The sequence below is a fragment of the Aythya fuligula genome, chromosome 3, assembly GCF_009819795.1.
Source record: "Aythya fuligula isolate bAytFul2 chromosome 3, bAytFul2.pri, whole genome shotgun sequence".
Lineage (NCBI taxonomy): Eukaryota > Metazoa > Chordata > Aves > Anseriformes > Anatidae > Aythya > Aythya fuligula.
Window position 1 is genome coordinate 4,813,678 of NC_045561.1, and position 21,908 is coordinate 4,835,585.

A 21,908-nucleotide genomic window follows, 5' to 3' on the forward strand; every position below is an offset into this window, starting at 1 on the left:
GCAAGTCGGCGACCTGAACAGCAAAGCTCAGCTGAACTCCATGTGATGAGGCCACAAAGTGCTCAGCCCTCAAATAACATGCAATTACTCACCTTCCATCAGAATCCATGCCTACTTACATAGCTGGCTTTTGAATATAGAAATATATGGAATACAGATTGCATATATTGGATATGAAATGGAAATTCAGGTAAGAGAAAAACAGCATAATGAACATGGAAGAGCTTTGCAAATCAGTGCAAGCCCTGCACACAGTTATTTTTATTTCCTGGGAATGCTAGCTGCTTCTCTAGTGCATTCAGTGATCAGTGCCTCTCAGGGTTTTCTGTATTTGTGGACTGATCCCTCTCCTGTCTGACCGAGTCTTGCTTCTGGTTGGAGATTTAGAGCACAGCTGGATATTGGCAATCTTTGCAAGACTGGAAAGAGGAAAAGTGGAGTCAGGTTTTGGTGTAACGTGAGTTTATTTACACCATATAGGATGTGGACTTCTCTGGTTTGTTTTCCCTCAAGGAGAGGAGATACAGAGAGGTTAAAGGTGCTCTCATGTATGATTGTCAGTCAGTCAGCAGCAGAATCAGCCATCTAGGTTGCCTGTGGGGGTATTTCTTGGCGTTGGCTCGGTGATCTCTGCTACGGGAGCTGAGGTTGGCCATTCCTTGTCCACGTCCCAGTTGGCGAGGGACCCTTATGATGGCCAGCAGTGCAGCTCCAGAGTAAATGAGAAGCTCGCCAGGTAGTTTTCAGTGTCAGCAGGGAAAACAGTTAGCAGGAGGGGAAGAGATTGCTTTCCACAGACCTGTGTTCTAAAGGGCATTCTGGGATGCGAGTTAACCTTTCCTTGGGTCTCTTGCCAGCAGGTGGGAACCTTTTAAAGTTGTCCTTTTACTGAGAAGGGCTGAATCGTCCGCCCTAAAGCATCCCTTAATGCAATTAAAACCAGCACTACTGCTTCTCTAACACTGGGGCCTCCGATACTGGGAGGGGAAGCGGTGGCTCCTCTTTGAAGTCCCACCTACGTGAACATCAGTGGCAGGACTTCAAAGGGAAGCTGCTATTTCCTGTTGGAGCTCAGCCCTGGTGCTCAGCACTGCTAACAAAGCAGTCGGACTGGTTGTGAAGGCACTGATCCAGCACAGCACTTAAGCACATGCTTAAGTCCCTCGGGACTTAACCGCATGGTCTGCTGGGTTGGGACTCAACTGGGCTGGAGACTGGACCGACGGTCGGGGTTACATCTCCTGGGTCACATTTTCCAGGGGAAGAGCCAGGTGTAAAACCTTCAACCAATGACTGGGTGGGTGCAGCGAAGCTGGGCTCCCCGTACAGACCCCAGTGGCTTGGGGCCCCTGTGCAGCTGCAGGAGGTGGGAAGTACCAAGAGAAATCCTACTGAATCTGGCAAACAACCTGGAGACAGACAGCGGGTTGCAGAAACCATCAGCAACTGCTTGTCAGTCATGGATTCATGCTAGCCTGAAACAACACTGTTGAGTTTAGCTCCAAGAAGCTGGCCAGGTGAGGACCTGGCCTAAAAAATAGAGTTGTTAAGATGGGAGTTTATTTGCAAGCAGTTAAGAAATGCTGAAGGCACAATCAGTCAGCCCCACCTTCTGCTGAGTAATATTTTATTTTGGTATTCGTTCTTCTGCTGTCTGAGGAGCGACTTGCAGGCTAACGGATGGCAGAATGGGGATGTAATTTTTCAGCAAGCATTATTTGGGTAATTCGCATAATTTGCACCAACTTCTCTCAGTTTCTGTCCTCAGGCTACAGATAGACCTTGTGGTCGTGACCTGCAGCTGCTGCACAGGTGCCTCACTGCCAGCCCCGCTCCCAGCATGGCTTCACCCCCGCTCCGGTAGCAGTGCAGCCTGACAGCGTCTCCCCATCACAACCTACGTGAAGCTCTGGGGTTGCCTCACATGTTAGATATACAAGAAGTCTGGGAGACCATCCATGCGTGGGTCTTTGGGATTAGAAAGGCTGCTCTTCACTGTGAATGGGTGTATTGGGATTGCATGCGGTGATTGCATTTTGTAGGCTGTGGCAATAAAGGAATTGCGAAGCCTGAGAAAGCCCCCCAATAGTTTCCAGCTCCTGCTGCCTGAAGTCCTCTGCCTGAGGTATCACAGTCCCCAGGCCCTGTGGCAGACTGCAGTTTTCCTCTGCCTTGCCCCTCTCATAGGTTTGGAGTCCCCGGGGAACTTTTTTTTATTTGCTAATCCCAAGAAAGTGAAGTGAGAAGTGTAGTTCCTGGAGACAGTCACCCGAGACAAACCGAAAACATCGTCATTTAGGTGATGGAAATACCTACCCAACTGTTAGGACAGAGTTTTTGGCCCAGCCATTCAGGTTCCCAGAGGAAATCAGTGACACCCCTTTGCTGTGCAAGTGGACGCTGCGAAGTTGGTGCTGACAGAGGCAGCGAGAGCCGCTCCGTGTGACCCCTTAGTGCCTCTGCTCTGTGGTCTTGTGAGGGGTCTGGCTGAAGGTGTCATCTCTTCACCTGAAGGTGAAGCTGGCCACCTCAGGGGCTTGCAAAGTGCCAGCTTGGCTTCTCTGCACCTCGCAAATTCACAAGAAGCAGCTGGTGCACTTGGGCATTGTGGCTGAGGCGTTGGGGTGAGGCAGAGGTGCTCGATGCTTGCTTCTCACCGAGGTGCCTCGCGTGGCTCCAAGCACTTCTCATTCTGGCTCTTTTTTATGTTGGTCTCCCACCTGTAGAACAGACCAAGAGCTTCTTACACCCAGCTGGCTGCTAGCCAGCGAGTTCTTCAGGTGAGGGGTCTGTCTCACTGCACGTTGTCCCGGTACTGGCCTTGCTCTTGAGCGGGCTTCTCCTGTAAAACGAATAAAGAATAATGAGCGGTGGAGGCAGGATGGATTTTGGAAGCCTTTCTTCCAAAGGCTGCTTGGATTCAAAGAAGGTGCATTTTGTTAATCTGCTTCATTTGTGTGGTTTCTACCCATGGGTTAACACTGAAAGGGTTTTATCCGATTCAGGGTGTACATGCAAATATTTCTATTTGAATAATACTGGAGAATAAATTTAGAACTGTTTAAAGAAGGTATGAATACCTCAATCTGCTAGGTGGAAAAATTACTACTTCTTGTGGGTAACCCAACCTGTTTAAGTTGCTAAAAACATACCTGACTTAAAAAAAAAAAAAAAAAGGAGAAGAAGAAGAAGAAGAAATAGCTGAAAAGAGAGCTTTTTTAAAAAACAACTCTCTTCACATTTCTAGTTTAATATTTCAGTATGCAACCGTATTTTCATAACTGCAGCTTTTTTGGGCAGAGGTGGGGAAATTAGAATATATTAAAGAACTCTGGAAACCACTTTCTATTTGTAAAACATGTTGCGTGTGTATCATAACACCTACAGGACTTGTAGCTCTGCCAGGCTGCGCACCGACTGCCAGAACTTTCCTCGCTCAATGACATTATACTACTTTGTGGGTATCGAAAACAAATATTTTGAGGGGAGGGAGCATTCTCATCCACAAAACGTTCAGCGTGCTTGCAATATTCAGTCATAGTGTTGTATCCGAGGGCTGCCGTGCTCGTCAGCTGCTCACCATAAGGCAGAGGGTAGGTTTGGTGGATGTTTGCGTGCCTTCCAGCTGTTTATCAGCAGGGATTGTCTGCAGTATGGCAGCCCCGAAGGAGACAGGGACTTTGCGGTGCCGGGCACTGTATGAGGATGTAGCGGAGGACAGGAATGGAAATGGGAAAGGGAGGTGGTTGGCTTCAGAAGTGCAGCCCCGAGCAGATTTCCTCTCGCGAGGCGGTGCAGGGAGGGAGGTGGGATTGCCCGGCTGGGGGACGGAGCAGGGCGGCGTGCCACCACAAGGGGTGTCGAGTGAAGCCACGGGGCACTGCAGCGAGGAATTCCTGTGCAACGGCTGGCATCTGGGGATGGAAAAGGAGGCGGTGGGAAGCTGCCTTGCCGGCCTCTGCAAAGGCTCTGTGAAGGCTGTGGCCCTGCTGCGGGGCGCAGACACGCTGCAGGTATCTCCAGCCACTGGAGGTTACCCGTTAACCAGGGTCTCCCATGGGCTTGGGGGTTTGCAGGGTGACCCAGGGAGGCATCCCCTTGCCACATGACGTGAGCCCTGCTGTATCATGTTGTAAAAGCCCCAGAAGAGGAGCAAGGAAGGCAACAACAGGCTTCGAGGCTGCTGAGGTCTCCTTGGTTCAGCTGCTGGAACAGCCTCCAGCGGGCTTTTCCAGCTGCTTAGGAAGTAAAGCTGCCCTAAGAGCTGCAGCTTGCACCGAGGGCCACAGCCCAGCTGCAGCCCGAAGGAGCGGGGAGCGCTGCCCAGAGCCAGCCCTCGCTGCTCCCACGCCATCGGCACGCTGCGAGCAGCCTGTGCCAAGCAGAAAAGCGGAGACATTCGCTGACATTTTATATTAGGGTTCAGGCACGCTCCTCTTTTTCTTTGCCATGAGAGCTGCCAGCGAAGTGTAAGCTAATTAGTAGTTAGTTATTAGTATCTGGTCGCTTTTTAATCGTAGTGGACAGTTGCGCTCATTTTCATGGGGGTAAGGGATTAGCGTCCTGCTAAAAACCGACGTGCCCAAATCTGCAGCTCTGCACTTCTCTGTGAGGGGAGAGGCCTGCTGGATTTTAGAAGCTGTTACTAAAGATGGGTGATGAAACTAGAAAGGAAATGGGAAGATGCTTTGGAGCCAGTTAGGGAAAAATCTGCAGGAATGGGCTCTCCTGCCCTTTTTACTGTCTTTCTAGAAATGACATTATCTGGGATGGATGGGGTTGCTCCAGAGGCTTCGGGGCACATTAAAGGGTAATAAGGAGGGCACGGGGTGAGAAAAAGGTTCCTGCTGGGTTAAGGAGAGACACATGATAGCTCATCTGGGAGCAGAGAGTCAGGTTTAATAATGTCCTTGCTAAACGCAGTTAATAATTGAGGTCAGGGCCCTGGGTGAGGGTAATAAGGGGATAGTGTCCCATGTGTGGAGTGATGGGGTAAGGAGGAGCTGTTCACAGCACGAGTGGTGCTCCTGGGAGCGCACAGCAGAGCAGGGCTGCCTCGCTTGGGACCGTAATGGCAGCAGGGAGTTCGCAGAGCAATTTTTTATTTTTTTCCCCTGTCTTGTCTTTTAAAATGCTCGGTAATTGCATTGCTTGCAGAGCAGGGGGGCAGCACGGAAACAAGTGTGCTGGCTTAGTGCAGTCCAAACGCTGATCAGATAGTGGAGGTCTGATTAAGACAACAGGCTTATCTCGCTCCATCTTGCTGCTGTGGTCATGTACAGCTGGAATTAGGAGCTAAAGGGCTAGGGATGTTCCCAGAAGGATTGGTTTTAGCTATCTGGCTGTCATTACGCCCGCTGTACGTCGCAGTGCCTCCCAACACCCATCGCAGGCCTCCTCAGAGGCCTCCCAGACTGCTGGGAGAGGAGCTCACGCCCGCTGCGAGGGATGAAATACAGGATGCGCATGTTCAAGGCATCACCTTTGGGGTTACACATGAAACCAGGCTGTTAAGAGCAGGGTAAATGCTACTTCCTCGCTGCCCTTAATTGCCACCACTCCGAGCAACCCGCGCGTCTCCTTACCGGGGCTGCCCGCCGGGGCTGTGCTGTGTGCTGGCAGAACGGGGCTTGCTCAGCACCCGGCTTTGGGCTGCAGCTTGCTGGCACCAGGCACAGGGAGGGGAGGTGACTGCAACCCATCACGGCTTCTTCCACCTCATGGCAAGACCGGAGGGAGGATGGGAAAAAAAGCGCTCTCCGATTACAACCCGTGGATGTGCTTTGGCAGAGAGAACACAGCGTAACTGTGGGCCAGAATTTTGCCATTAAGTGGTAAAGCCTTGAAAAGCGTAAATCTGCAGGCTTTAGGCAAGGGAAAAGCATGTTTCTGGGGTTTGCCCTGAGAGCTGGGAGGACTGGGAACGTGCTGGGGAGACAGAGGCATTGCAGGGCCTTGCGGGTCTGGGTTCAGCTCCAGGCACTTGCACGGTTTCTTCTGCGGCTTCCCCCTGTAGCCAGCCTGTACCTTTGCTGCCCTTCCCATCACTGAGGGGGGAAACCACCCCTCTCCAGTTAAAAAGTGTGGGAAAAGGACACCCCGTACTGGCTGACACATCGCCCCGCGCAGCATCAGTACGGTGCCTAGCACGGGGAGGGTCCGGTGACCTGCAGGGACTTGTGTGCCAGCAAGCCATAATAAATCACAAGTATCACACGACGTCTCTGACAGACCCTTCCTTCCTTCCTCAGGCTTGTACTCAAGGTATGGGGTAAGAAAAACAAAAAGGGAAAGAAATAGCTTACTACATGGCCGGAGCGCATTAGCTTGGCAGTCTTTGCCTGAAAAAGGCCTGGTAGCACATGAAAAATGAATCAGTATGTGAAGGACTGGAACATTAGTGTGAGATCTAGCAGGCTGATGAAGGGCTGAAAACACTGCCTGAATAAGTCATTCATGGCTTATCATCCCGGGAATCATTTCCTCGGAGATAACCGCTTTTGAGAAAGTATGAAACTGAACGTGGCACGGACTGAAAATTGGAGATAGATCCGGGTCACGTTCTGCCCGGCGGTGAGGCTGGCTGGAAACGAGCCCTTTTGGGGAGCTCTTTGTGCAGGGACATGTGCTGGGGTCGGCGGTGCCTGACGGGATGTCCAAGGGATGCAGCAGCAGACAATTCCTGCCACGTCCCACCGCTGCAGTCCTCCCGTGCTAGCAAAATGCCTGGCACAGCTTGTGGCTAGCTGGACCTCCCGTGCGCCCCGCGCCCGAGCTTGGGCCCTGTGCAAAAAGCCAGCATGTGGTCTGCAGAAAAAGACTCGGCCGCGAGGCATAAGTTAATCTTAATTGCTGTGTTTCCTCACTTTTTGGCTTGGCTTTGTCACCGCCATAATGTTCTTTTAATGCTGTTATTGTTTCTTCCATACATTAAGTGTTTTACAAATGATGGATGGTCAGGGCTCTCTGATGTTGGCTTGCAACAGCTCAGTTACGCGTCCTGCTAAAATAGTAGCCAAAGGAGAAGATTAAGAGCCTGTGTGTACAGCTAAGATGGATTTGGGGCTTCTGATCCTCGGGCTGGGTGTTGTCTGTCCTCACAGGTATTTCCAGCTGCGATTTCGCTGCCGTACCCCTGCTGTCAGTTCGCCTGCGTTACTCCGCTGTTCCCAGAGGAGAATCCGTCCCCACTGGTGGTGGCGGGGGCTCCCAAGATCACAGGGGCCCAATTGTCCTCCCCGTGCGATTCGTTTGCCACATGTTTAAAAATGAATGTAGCTATGTTAATAAGAGGAAAAGTTCAGGCAGAGGAATAATTTATAATTCCCAATAATATTGCTTCTAGCTACTGCTCTATAGTGCCAGTTCCTGCCCAGTGTGGTTTCAGCAGCTAACAGCTATAAAAGTTTGTTGACCTGAGAGGCTTAATATCAACCATAGGTACAGTCAAAGTCAATATGGAGGCTGAAAATCCAGTGCTAATAGAAAAATAGAAGTCAATATTTAGGATATGAGTCAGGAACTTAAAATAGGAAAGCGAAACAGATGAGGGCTGTAGCTGCAAGAGTGCTGGAGGTGAAATGTTTAGATCCAAGGCCCACTGCTGATTACTATCTTCCCCTCTAACAAGGTTGCTCATTCTGCTTCAGAAATTCATTTCCAGTGGCCAGGCCACCTCCCTGACCTATATTCCTCAGACTGCCATTACGTCAGAGCCTGCCTATTTGGGGTTATAAGTGAAATCCTCTGTCTTCTAGGTGAAATCCACAGGTAATTATACATGGGGCAAATATGGGCTGGGGCACGGAGAGGCCAGCAGAAGAGTTTGGCTTAGGTCTGTTTATACTGGAAAATCCCCTTCTAAGGCCGTACTGTTAATTCTTCGAGGGAAGGGGAGGGGGCACGGGGAAACTCCCCCCCTTCCAGGCGGTAGCTGACGGGAACAGTGATTGCTCAGTGAGGCTTTTCCAGCTAAGCATCAGGTGGAAAAGTAACCAGCCTTAAGTGGGGGTTTTCGTGCCGGAGAGGGGCACGAGGAACTGAGAGCTCTTACCCACAAATGAAATATGATGTGGCCTTATTTACACTATGAGGTATGGGGAGCAATGCCCGAGCATGCTGCTCATGAATTTATATGCCCTTCGGCGGGGTGGTATTTTATTTTATCCAAGTTCCCTCAGTTTGGTTGCAGTGGACAAGATCTCCAACAGATGCAAATCCGTCCAACCCCATTAAAGTGCAGTCCGTTTACACCAGCTGAGGATCAAGTCCACGTCTGCTGGAATTTCAAGGAATTGCTGTCCTCCAGATTCTCCCATGGCAGTGGTTCTCTCCACCGGCTTGGTGGCTAAGAAGGTTTCTCGGTGTCACACCGACATTGTTTGGCTTCTGTCAGAGGACCCCGTCACATCCTCCTCCGACACATGCGATGACATTCCTTTGTTTTGGCTTTGATGTCATAACATTGTTTTCACAGACTTGCCCTGATCTTGTTGTGACAAGGTCAAGTCCCATTCAGCTCAAGAGGGAAGTATTAATAGCAGGGTGAAAAACCCTGGTATTAATTAAGCTCTGAGCTGTAACTTCAGGCGTGTGCTGCCGTCCTTACTTCTTGTGTGTAAAATGCTTCAGCCAACCCAATTGGTCCACAGTGTGATGCTAGCTTTGATTTTTAAAGATATTTGTACTCTAATGATTGATTGTTGGGCAGGAAAAAAAGCAGATGCAAAATCTGAGCTGTGCTCACAAGGAAGACCAGAAGTAGCAGGGAAAGAAGTCCGACAAACAATGGTGCAGTGTAACAGAGTTGAATGGGAAAATCTGTTGCCAAAGGTAGTTTTTTGGTGAAATGTAAGGTTTCGACTGAAGTATGTCTCTGTGTAAATTTCAACTTCTAATTTTAAAATCCAAATGTCCCAAACCTAAAATACTTCAGCTGCAACACAGTTTGATGGTAATACGCTTCCTGTTTCATGCAACCCCTTCGGAGTATGGCGAACCTCACCGGGTTTTAATTTAATGTAATTGCAGACTTCCACAGTTTGCTACCATTATTGTAATATCAAAAGTTTGTTATTTTTTCTGACTAAGTCTTGGGCAATGCAGATAGTAAGCACATCCTAGAGTCCATACATTGGGATGTCCAATGCCTGGTAGCTATTTCACTCAGTATTTTAGGCACAGAAACTGAGACACAGGGCGAGTAATGATTTGCCCATGTCCTAAATGAAACCTGTTGCAGACTGAGTATGTAACGGGATCGCAGTCCGATGGGACGTTCCCCTGGACCAGAAAACCTCCAGCCATCTCATACTCCCCTTTGCTGCAACCTCATGTTTTGCTCAGGAGAAACGAACCCAAACAGTCACCATTTGTGCCACCCTGGGGGCTGACATTAAAAGGGGAGCCGCACCTTTCAGCCAGGCTTTTTCAGCTGGAGACTTCCCAGAGATAAGGTACCCGTAGACATTGTCTATATATAAGGGTGTACGTAACGGGCTCTCTTCATGCTGGCAGAAATCCAGTTTCAGGTTCGCAAGAAACCAGAGGAAACGACATTTTCTTTCCCTTTTTAACATCAGGTAAAGCAGCAGCTCTTGGGTCTGGCAGCTGCTCAGTTTCCCTTCTGTAGCAATTCTGCTTTGATGCCTTTCTGACTCCAAGGGCAAAATTAACCTGTTCCTGGCCCCCCGCTGCCCTTGGGCTCCTCGTTCCATCCCTGCCCAGCAACTTAACGCCCCGCCGCCGGTGTTGCCCTGGTATTTGGGGCCGTGCTGTGGGCTGGGCGATGGGATCCCAGCACAGTGGGGCTGCAGGGAGCTCCTGCTCTGTCCTGCCCTACCCGCGCTGGGGCACAAGGCAGGGGATGCCTGCTTCAGGGCCACATCGGCTGCTGCTCCCAGGTACGCCAGCACTGCAGGCAGGGCTCTTTCTACATTTTTGCTCTGCCTTTGGTAGGGCAAAAGCAAATCAAAGGCAGGATGTTGTGTAGGAAACTTCTCGAGGCTCTGTGAGCCCCCGTGTCTGATGGCACTTTCTTTCCATAGTGAGGCTCCCAGGTGGGAGCAGTTCTCATCGTCATACCGCTGGGGGAGTCCCATGATTTGGGAAAACATAAACCACGACTCTGTTTTAAACAAAACTGCTAACAAGGTACTAAACAAGACCATTGTATAAAGGTATGTGTCAGATGCTTTGAAGATTTTAAATATAGTAGGAATTGTTACGTGTTCTTATTGCAACAAAAGTTTTCCTATCATCTGGACAGATTCAGCAGTGTGGATTTCAGAGGGACAGAATGTCCTAAATGGGCCCAAAATTGTTTTACTCTGCATAAACATGTCATGATTTTTAAAGAACTTAGGATCTTTCATGGACAGAAACTTGGAATTTCTCCCCTCAACCAGTACAAAGCTTTCCATTGTGAGCTCTGGCAAGTCAGGAAATATTGCATCTTAAACTTATCATTCTTCAAGGCTCAGTGTTGTGCGTTGTGTTGCTCAGAAGATTGCAATTTTGCAGAGGTGTTGCCCACTAATGAAGAGAGCTCAAATCACTGCCACCTGGGCTCTTGTCTGAAGATATGTCTCTGTGGAGGTCCAAAGGAGGAATATTAAAATCCGTTTCCTTATTCTATTTGCCATAAAGAGGATGAAAAATACCTTGACAAGTAGATACGAAGAGCTTTGCAAGGCTGGTCTAAAAGTGAAATGGAAGACAAAGCAACAACTCCTTTATTGAACATGTGACGTCTCAGAGTAGAAGAAGACGAAACTCTTCACTGCCACCCCTACACGAAGAAACGTATGCCTGGACATGTTAAAACAAAGCATGTTTCCAAGATCTTCCTACAAAACCACCTGTGAAAAAGGGAAGAGAAAGAAATAGAAAATAAAATACCGCTCTTGAAGTGCCTGTTTGACAGAGACACGCAGACATCTCGAGGAGCGAGGAAGAGCCCCCACAGCACTGTGTGCTCCTGGGTAAAGCTGGGGAACAGCTGCGGGCTCACCTGCTGCAGGTACCTTTGCCCCTTTTGCCCAAGCTGTATTTCACTAGGATATCTCAAGGAGGACGGGCTGTTAAATGATTCAAGCTGGATAAGATTGACTTCAATGGAAAATCTGTATGCCTCTATGTCTCTCTAGCTGAAGAACCATTAGCAGAAATAGATTAGCACCCGATTGTTGCAAACTGGACTGTGAACCCAAGCGGAGAAACTACAGGTGGATTTGAAACTGCATTTTAATTTGCCACGCTTATAAATAATTTATCGTACATCTCACAATATATTGAAATGAAAACCTGAAGTATGACATACAGTAAATAATTCAGAATGGCTCTTTCATCAAGTGTGAGCTAGGATATTGATACTTCATTTTAGTTAGACAGACATCACCGTCAGCTCCTGCAGGGACCTTGCAGCCGACTGATTTCGCTTGCGTTGGTCCTGGTGAAATCCTCCGTGGGGCTCAGCCACCCGAAGGCTCTGGGGAGCAAGCTGTGGTCCAGCCTGGAGTGAAACACACACAGCACCGAGTTTCTGGCAGGCAGGAGCTGGTGTGATGCTGCTCCTGAATGCATCCCCGCGGTGTCGGGGAGCATCTGAAGGAGATGGGACCGTGCCTGGAAGCATCCAGAGCAGTGCTTCAGGTGGCTGCGCTTCCCTGCCTTGATACTGCAGAGGGGAACTTCTCTGCATTCATGGGGTAACTGCTCCGGGGGGAAGGAAATCTTGTAGACCAAGAACAAGGAGGCCATAGTTTCTTAATGAAACCAAATATTGACATGTCCCGTATAATAAAACTTCCATTCTTGAACCACTTTTAAGGAAAAATATTTACAAGCTTAGAACAAAACCTGAAGGTATCAAGTGAGAATCACGGGAGGCTGTCTCTAACGAAAAGAGTCCGAGTTTTCTTGTCAGGTTTGATCAGGAACTGGCCCCAGAAATGCCGAGGTGTTGTAAGAACACTTCTCAGAGGAGCTAGGTCTTCAGCTTCTGTCAGTCGACACAGCTTGAGCTGAGCCGCATAGGTCTCCAGGCTGACTTCAGATTTCTCTCCAGGACTTCCACCAGGAGCACTAAGAAGCTGTGAACCAAAGTTGTGCTAAAGCAGAAAGTGTTCTGTGTTATACTGACGTGCAGTCAGACACGAAAGAAGCTCTGTGCTGCTGTACAAAAATCTAAATCTGTATTTATGATCTGAATGTAATTATTAGCAAATTGGACTCCAGAGATTAAATCATCTATAGAGGCGGTGGAGAACTTTTGTAGACCTTCAGGTGCGCACAGGAAATTGAGCATCTGATGATGACATCTGAGCAATAAAAGGAAGAAATGAACGTATTGAAATCAGAAACAATCCACCTTCCTTCCCTCGCTCATAACTCCTTGACCACTCATGGTCTTCATGGGAAGTACCCTGCAGAAGGCAAATGTTTGTGGTGAGAGACAGGTAATATAGTGGGCGCTGACACCGTGCTCAATGAAATGCCTGCGTGAGCTGTGTGCGCGTGGCTGCTGCCTGTGGAGCATGGAAATGTTGTCTTATCCCATCCTCTTCGCTTTTGCATCCACGTGTCCATGGGTGGAAGAGGTTCCTCACCGCGCAGAAGGAGGGTGGTGACTTCAGCCCCCCCAGCGTTGGCTGGAAAATTGTTTCAAGCTGTCCTTCAGGCAATTCTGATTAGTGCTTCTCTGGGTGGGAGGGTGCGGAAGGACTGTGTTATTTGTGACTTATCATCCTGCTGGGAGGGCTGCCGGGGATAAGGGGCTTTTTGGCACGGGGATGGGAGTGGATTTCTTTTAGTCGTGCCTGTATTTTCTCTTACTAGTAACTACACATTTTGATCAGTGTAGGAGGGCACCCTGCACCTTCCCTTGCCGTGATCCCTAGCAGCGATCCAGCTCCATATAGTTTCTGTACCACCCAAATCTCCATGCTTAGGGTCTCCTCTGGGGGTGGGTTATAGGGTCTCTGAAACCGTTGCCTGCCAGCAGGCAGTACTGTGCAGGGATACGGTAGTGATGGCTCTGGGTGTTATGATTCATGTGAGATCCGGTAAGAAACCTGTTTTGGAGGAGCCCATGTGTCTGTGGCACTGCTCTTCATGCCATGAAAGCAGAACGCCACCTCTGCTGAGCCCCTGCTGGCAGGCTGACCTTCTCCAGCAGCAGGACTTGTCCCAGGCAGTTCTCGACTGAAGTTAGACAAATATAAAAGCACAGGAAAGGTGTGCAGGGGCCTGGGACCAGCTCCTAGTGAGGTTCCTACGTCCTGTGCTCTGCGGTGACTGCTGGCACCGCACCGAAACTGCTTGCGTCCCCCACGTGCTGCAGCGCTGGCTCTGAAGGCTGCTGCAGGAGAAGACACTTCTCCCTCGGCTGCAGGAGCATTGCAGTGAGATTAGGAAACCTGAGCTTTACAGGCTTTCCCCCGTCGGCCGCTTATTTTCCTGGTGCTGCGGACGCTCCTCGTGCTGGCGCTGCCCCGTTGGTGCAGATCACATGGGCGGCATTCCCAGGGAGCCTGGGTCACTCTGAGAGAAAAATCAGCTTGGGAAAATCACTCCTCTTTTCTCCATGCACCCGTACGCCTCCTCCCCCCCATCCTCCCTGGGCATGTCTCTCTCACTTTAAAAAAAAAAAAGGAGGGAGGAAAAAAAGCTTTGAAGGTTTAAATCTCAGATGTGAGCTTACTCGAGCTTTTATTGCCTTTTTTTTTTTTTTTATCCAAAAAAAGCTCATGTTCACTCAAAATGGCAATTACTTGAATCTAATTGGAACCATTTTCTGTAGCTCCAGACTCATTGCTTGATCTCAATAATAAATGAACTTACAAAATATTTTTGTTACTAAAGGAATTGTAGTTGGGCAGGCCAGATCATCAATCATGATTTCCTTTTGTAGGCTTAATATGAACCTCATTTGATTTTGAACAAAACAATGTTAGCTGAAATGTTAGCTACTGTACCTTCAGCGATGGCAGGGAAGGGAGTGCAGCTCCTACAGATTCTGGAATCCCGGTTTACAAGTTAAAGATTTTAACTGAGATTTAACGAGGTTTGATTATTAGAAGAATTTCCATGTAATTTAAATATAAGGGAAAGAACTTACGTGTAACGTGGAAATTCCCACCCAAACCAGGACTCTGCTACCCAAAGCACAGCGCGTGACTTCTCAGGCAGAGCTCTTCAAGCTCCTCAAGCTGTTTGCTGCAGGAGCTCTGCTTCTGGCAGAGGAGATGGAGTGGGGAGCTGGGGCTGGGGCAATCAATGGAGGGATGGTGGAAGCCCATGCTTGGGGCACCTGAATTGTTGGGGCTGCGCTCTTGGCATCAGGTTTGTGGACCAAATACAATGCAAAACTACACCAGGTACGTGCTATTAGGGTGCCCATGCAGAGCTCCATGGGTTTCAGCAAGCCCGTGCACAGCTCGCAGCACTGTAGCTATCCGAAATGTCCTTCAGCCCCTCTGTGGGAACAGCCACGTGGGGCAGGCATCCTCAGGACCTGCTGTATGAAACCACCACCAGCTGGCCAGTGGCTGATAGGGTGAATCCCTGTTCTGCATCCTCCAGGTGATGCCTGAGCAGGGGGAACGAGGCACAGCCTTGGGCTACATCTGTGCTTTATTTATAAATAAAGCATCACCTGGGAACACTTCTAGGCCCAGGGAATTGCCTGGTAGTGCTGTCAGGACAGCTCTGGTATGCTTTTGAGCCAGGCCAAGAAGCTCTGTCCCAAAGGGTCTCCAGGCATGGTTGGTTCTGGCAGTCTCGGGCCCATCCCCACGCAGCAGTTTGAAGGCAGCCAGCAGCGAAGCAGGCTTTTCCATGCCAGTTGGCCTCCGTGCCCAGGAATGTTCCCAGGCACACTTAATTTACTAGTAGAGACGTAGCCGTAGAGGAAGAGATATAAACAGGGCTGTGGGTCTAGCTTGCTCCCGTGGAAGCTTGCCCTGGGCTTTGAAAGAAGAGGATTTTCCTTCCCTGGCACTGCAGCGGGGCCAGGAGGAGCATGGAGTGATTCCCCTTGGAAGGGAAGGGACACGAAGGCAGTACTTTTTTTGGCAAGTCTTTGAGCTGCCATGCAGACAGCGATATGATGCCACTTGGATGCTGCCAGACTGGGGTTTCTACTCAGTGCCCTTAGTGCAGGTGTGAGCAGTGCCTTACACACAAATGAAGGAAGAGCTGCAGCTCCACTAACCTGGGGCTAGACTATAGATGCTCTGACCCCCAAATCCACCTTTCTGGCCCAAAAGACTCGTCTCACATTGTCTTTGCAAGCCAAATGTGGTGTCTGAAGCCCTCCGTGCTGCAGGTGCTGACTTCCGAATGCCCTTGCCACTGGCCCATTACGGGTGAGATTAGAGTCAATTCCCAACCGTCTGCTTAGGGTTTTGTTTCCTGCCTGGGATATGACGTTGGGGTGTTTTCTGCTCCTAGGGTGTGAAATGTTACAACAAGAGAAAAGCTGTGCAGAAAAGAGCAAACCCATCATTTAGCTGGGTAAGTGTGCCTTTCCTGGTTTTATTCCATCATTTATATCAAGGTAGCAGTATTAAAAATGCCTTTGTCAGTAGCAGGGCAAATGGAGGCATTGCCAGCAGCAATTACACTACTCTTGAGGGACGCTGAAGAAAACCTTCTCTGAACACATGGGGGATATTCCTTCTGCTGCTCTGCTTGGAGACGTTGGTTATAAACGATCCCTTTGGGGCAGCTCAGGCATCTCCTCTCATGGTGCTTTCAGAAAGCCACAGAACAAATCAAAAGCCAAAGAGATGGAGTTAGACCTTAAAGCTGTCTGCTGCAGCAGCTGATACCTGGCATGTTGGGACTGCCAATATAGCAGCAGCACCTCTTTGGGGTCCTTAGGATGCAGAACTTCTCTGCAGAACACGTAACTCAGACACCTTCCTGCACCTGCATCATTGCAGCTTCCCAGAGGGCGACCACAACGTGGCCGAGGTGCACAGCAAGGGAAATCGATGCAGAGCACAGCAGCAGAGGGCCCGTGTGCTACTTTGGGCAGTAGCCTACAGGGCTTGTTAAATGCAGGAGACACATTTCAGGTAGAAGCCTGATCGTGACCCAGTGTAGAGGAATTTTTATTTCTAATGAAATTAGAATTCATTATTTCTAATGAAAGAAAACATAAAATATGCGTCCGGCTGCCTGGACACACATGGCAATGTACTGCAAATGGCATTCACTCAGGGTTAGCTGTGAAATCACTTTGGCTAAATATAAAACCTCTATTTTATTTAATCTCTGTATATTTTCATTTGGAGAGTTTTGAGAAAGTTGCTTTTTAGCAACGTTGGCCTCAGTAGATCCAGCTTGCTGTGTCAGAACCTGTCCAATACTGTAAATGAATGGAGGGAAGGAAAAAATATTATTTGCATATTATTACAGGGATGCATTTTTTTTAATCTGTCAAAGTTCCTTAATATTAACATCCGACGTTTCAGAAGTTGCTTAGGGAAAAAATAGATACAAAACACTCTACTGTTTATTAAATTTATCTTGCAAGGAAACTATTTTCCCAGCAGCTGCAGAAATGAATGTCACATTCAGTTGCGCAACTTGGAATTTCAGCTTTCCATTGGTATGGAGAGAGTGGCCCTAAGTTTTGAAGGATTTATTCATAACATTCATTTCTAGGTCCTCGGGGCTCTTCCCAGGCTGTGTGAGCATCTGAACCAGTGCTTACTGAATGCATTCAGTCTGGTTGAAGTGGATTGAGGTAGCGATTTGGGGCTCACAGCGATTGTGCTTCTTCCCTGACTCGTGTGCTGGCTGCCTTTTGTGGGGGACAAAGAGGGGCAGGAGAAATTTGGGGACGGTTCTTTTCCCTTTTTCACACCCAGTGGCTGGCGGGGCTGCACGCAGGGGTGTGGGGTGTGCACAGAGAGCAGGTGAGAAGGGTAGAGGTGCGAAATAAGTGAAGTTTTTCCATGGTTCCCCATGGCTTGTTTGTTTGTTTGGTATTTGGATTTCTGTGAAAGGAGTTTATTCCATGGCTGACTGAAGGCACGCACGCAGTGTTTAGTATACCCAGGTGAGTGGATGCGAATGTTTATGGAGTGCATTCGGGTGAAAGCTACAGAGAAAACAGAAAAGGTAAGGAAGGCAAACCAACAGGAACACGGTGCCAAGGCTGTGTGAGCCTGCTAGGGAAGCAGTTCTTGTGCAGAGCGAGGGCACTGTGGGGTCTGAAGCTGCTCCCGCTGAGGGACACCTTAGCAGGGGGTGACAGGAGCACGGCACAGCCTTGGGGTGCGCCGGGGCAGGTGGCAGGGAGGGGACCGGGGGGCTGCACTGCTGTGGGTCGCGGGAGCAGGAGGGGAGCCAGAGCCGGTGCTCCCAGGACCCGTGTGTCAGGTGGAGGCAGCTGTGGCAGAGGGACTGGTGGCAGTGGGAAGAGGGAAGCGCAGGAGACGGCAGGAAGAGCAGGAGTCTGAGGGAAGGTTGTGGAAGGTGTTAGGGAACATAAAGGTCGGTCCGGGCTTCCCCAAAGCGCCAAGCAGACTGGCTGTACAGCTCCCACCCAGCGCTCCGTCCTTCAGCGGTGAGAAAAACAAAAGGGAGGAGGTGACAGCACAGCACACGAGGGAGTTCACTGCTACGTGCACCTCTGCTGCAGCGACTGATCCGGCTTGGGAACAAACCTGTGTGTCAAAATGGTGACCAATACATCTGTTGTCCTGGCCGAGGTTGTAAAAACCCCTCTCTCCCCAGCACAGATAGTCTCCTGCGACGTCAGAGATTTGCTCCGTAGCTGAATGAGGCGATTTTGTTCCTGCTAGGATTTACGGGTTTCGGAAGAACTGTGGACAAAGCATGGCAAGAATTTTTCGGGCAACTATTGGATAATGGATTTGGGATTGGGATTTTCAAAAATGTCAACATGAGCCAGCTACTGACGTCTTTCTGAAGTTTTGGGAATTTGTGTCTCTAGCCTGATTATGCATCCTTGAAAATCTCGTTGTGACCTATATAGGTCTTCGGGCTTCTGTATACCTCTTAAAAAAAACAGCCTTTCACTGCTCTCTGCTGCTTTTCCCCTTCTGTAAAATGGGGTAGCAGTTCTTCCTCCTCTTGGAGAAGAATGGGGAGGAGAAGTACTGTGATGTCCAGGCTGCAGATGTTCCGGGGATGAACACAACACAATGCAACATGTGCCACTAATCAGTTCCTGCAGTTTTGAGCATTCTCGCAGGACCGCCGCAGAGGGAGCTGTGCAGCACCGGAGCAGACGAGGGCCTGGGAAGGGTGAAAGGATGTTGTTCTCCCAAGAAACCCCTTCAGTAGGGTTTGTAACGCACAAACCAACCAAACACAAGTCACAGGGTGCTGCTAGAACTGAGGCCTGTTGCCATCAGAGCTTCTCTGAAAACTGGGCAGAGCTGGGAACAAGGGACATAATTGAAAGCAAATAGCTTTGCTCCCAGTGTGAAGCAGGTGCAGCAGCTGATCACTTGTGCCGAGCACATGCCGCAGAGCAGGCACAAAGCTTTACTATTACTTTCCGTAGTCCTGTCTAGTTCTAAGAGGATATTTAAAAATTGGAATGATAATGACCTGAGAAAACATGACTTTAGACCAGAAAATAAAATTGCAACCATTCATTATCAAAGGCACACTGGCAAAGAAGTGTTAGAGAACAAGAATGCCTGATGATGCAATGTTTTTCATCCTGCAACTGAGCACAGAAAACCTTTTCATATGCCCTAAATCTGCAGCTACAATAAAGCCTTCATACAGACAATCTGCTTAAACAGAACGTCACGCTTGCCTTTATTTTATTTTAATTGCAAAACATGATCCAGTTTCACTGCTGAAATATGCACTTCTTAAGGCGACATGCGTAGCTTTATATTATCCTCCATTTTACTTGACGTCAATATCTGTGCAGTGATGAAATTATAAGCTCCTGAAGTGGACCATCTATGACACAGCTGTTTCTCTTTTATGTGGGGGAACGCCCTCACCTCGTTTTCTTCCTACCAAGACTTATATAATTAAAAAAATCTCTCTTTGCTCTGAGTCTTCGGACTGGAATAGTCAGCATCCTGGGCGCTTTGCTACTTAAACGTGTGAGCCTGTACCACCAAAACCAACAGGAATTTTGCCACTGACTTGAGGCTGAGATTGAGCCCTGGGATTCCAGATATTTGAGATTACTACTGGCATTAACCCACTGTTGAGCCCCAAACAATAGCAAAGCCCAGGTCTTAGCACTTTTCCTAATAGGTCTTGCAGCGACCTGCAAGTGGGGGGTCAGCATCACCATCCCCACTTCCAAGGTGGGAAAACCGAGGCATGGAGGGAAGGAAAAGGAGACGTAGTGCCGAGGAGAGACCTGAGGTCTCCCGAATTGTAGTCGGTTCACTGCCTACCACATCTTCCTAGTCTGACAGTCTCTGACTATTCATGCTGCATGTAATTAGAAATATATAAATGATGTGATGCCTAGAAATCTGTCAGGTGACATCTTCGTTGTTCTCCAAGCTTTCAGAGGTGCTTGAGCATTTTTTCACCTCTTGATGCTAAACACATCAAAATGTTATCGTGTTAGTCTCCCTTTTTCCTTGTTCCCCAGCAATGGTAGGAGTTACAACTGGTAGGAATTTGTCGTACGATACGACAGTTGTGCAGCCATGTGAACTGATTGCTGCAGCCTGCATTTGCGGATGTAACAGCGTTACAACTGTTATCACTCATTAGCAAGGGAGACGTCCTGGAAGTGTAGAAAATACTGGGTCTGGGTTGTATTTCCTGATAAATCCCAATTTTCTTGCTGCTATGACGGAAGGAGAGCCAAGATTTGATGAATGAAATTGAGACTCACTGTGAAACACAGCAACAGCTTTGAAGAGCTGCCAGATTTCAGCAAAGGTGAATAAGAATGAAATAGACATTTCTGAATAAACTGCCTTTCCCCTCTTCAGAAACAAATGACTGTTTTATAAATAACCTTTCTGAGTGAGAATCCATCCTTAATGGGAAAAGGAGACAGACTGTGCAGCAGAGACAACTGATGGATGTTAAAAGACAAACCACCGAAAGTCAAATACATCTTCAGAAAACAGCATTAAGTAGTATTTTAAAGAATGACCACACATCATATTCACACAGATGCCAGCAGGAAGCAGAGTCCAGAAACAGAAAAGCTTTCAGATAATCTCCACCCTTTATGAAGCCAAAACCTCAACATCACTAACACATCTTAACTCATTTTCAGGAGTGCATTTGATGCTGTATCATGTATATTTTCTATGCTTCAGCACAGATTTTTCATAAGAGGCAGGTTTAGTCACGAAAACGTACAAAATATATACTAAAAAGCTCTCTGCTATTAACGTATCATGTCAAAAGTTCATCATACCTGGGGGAAAGTAGTCTAAAGTGGGAATTTTAAAAGTTCTCAGCATTGGTCTAACTGGTCTGCTGAAGTCAGCGGTAAAACTGTTGGCTATTGACAGGCGTAGAGCAGCGTGCTTGTTTCTACAGACCCACGACTCTAACCAGACCAGAAATTGTGGGGTTCTTTTGGCAAGGATCGTCAGTAACGGCCAGAAACCCCGGTGAGCATTTCTAACCTAGGTCCTCCAGCTGAAGTCTCCTGCCCCCAAGATTTCCGAATTCTTGTGCCATGGGTGGGCACAGTTTAACCAGGCCAGGAAAGAGACACTACCTGGTGGCAATATATAAATGTCATTTGGTATAATATTTTTGAGAAGAAAATGCTGTGGGAAAAAAACACTTTCTTCTTGTCCTTCAGGGCTTGATAAAGGGCACTCAGGGTGTTGCAAAACCTATCCTCGTATGGGTACTTTTCCATCATTTCACTAAGAAAACCTAACAATACTTAAAGTCGAGATCTATCAGCTGTGTTTGGACGCCTGCAAGGAGCACCTGGATCTGAAACCTTAGAAGCAGGTGTCGCTCGTTGAATACTCACTGGCTCAAAAAAAAACCCAACCCCAAACCAAAAAACCACTAAACCAAGAAAGAAGGAAAAGTAGGGCGCAGAGACAGGAAAGAAAGAAGAAATTAATCAGTCCACTCAACTATACAAAGTTCAGGAGCAGGGAAATGAAGTTTCACAAAGGAGATTAACAAATATGCATGGTCAGGTTTCCTAAAAACCCCACATCTGTACCGGATCTCTTCAGCGTGAGCGCGGGTTTCTCCACCAGAAATTCAGCAGGCTCGGTCTGCAGGATGAAATGACGCCGCGTTGGGGCTGACTCGAGCTGAGGCACCGCTTCCCTCCTCGGTTTGGCGGAGCCTGTGCAGAATTGCAGCACCAGGAATTATGGCCGGGTTAGCTTTGGTTTTGTCCTCTCTGGTTCCCCACAACCGCGCGGTGGGAAGGCGACAAGGGCGTTACATCTGCTGCACTGCTCCTTTGGGGAGCTGAGTCTGGGTGGGCACGTCCCGGTGTGTTTGCACCGCACAGAGCGATGCTGAATGCACCTGTGTGTGATGTTGGCTGCCAAAGGTCCTCCTTCACTTGTGGCCTCAGCCATGTTGGCGCTCGAGATGTAGGAGGTTCTCGTGCAGGGGCTGAAAAACCAGTAGGGGCAACGTCTCTCATGGCCAAGACAACAGATGACAGTGAGAGCCAACTTGTATTTAAAAGCAGAGAGGGGCAAACCTACAAGAAGCTCTCGATAGCAGGTCCAGGCCTTCAGAGCAACCACAAGCACGCTTCTCCCTCCCAGGGCTCACCGTCCTGACACAGAAAGCTCCCCGAGATAAAGCCTTGCCGGGCACACAGCACAGCCTGTGCTCCAGGCACAGGCAGTAAGTGTTGAGGCAAGAAATGACTATTTCCTGGCATGACCCACTGCAGATTGAACTGGAATGGCAATTAGAAGTTGAAGTGC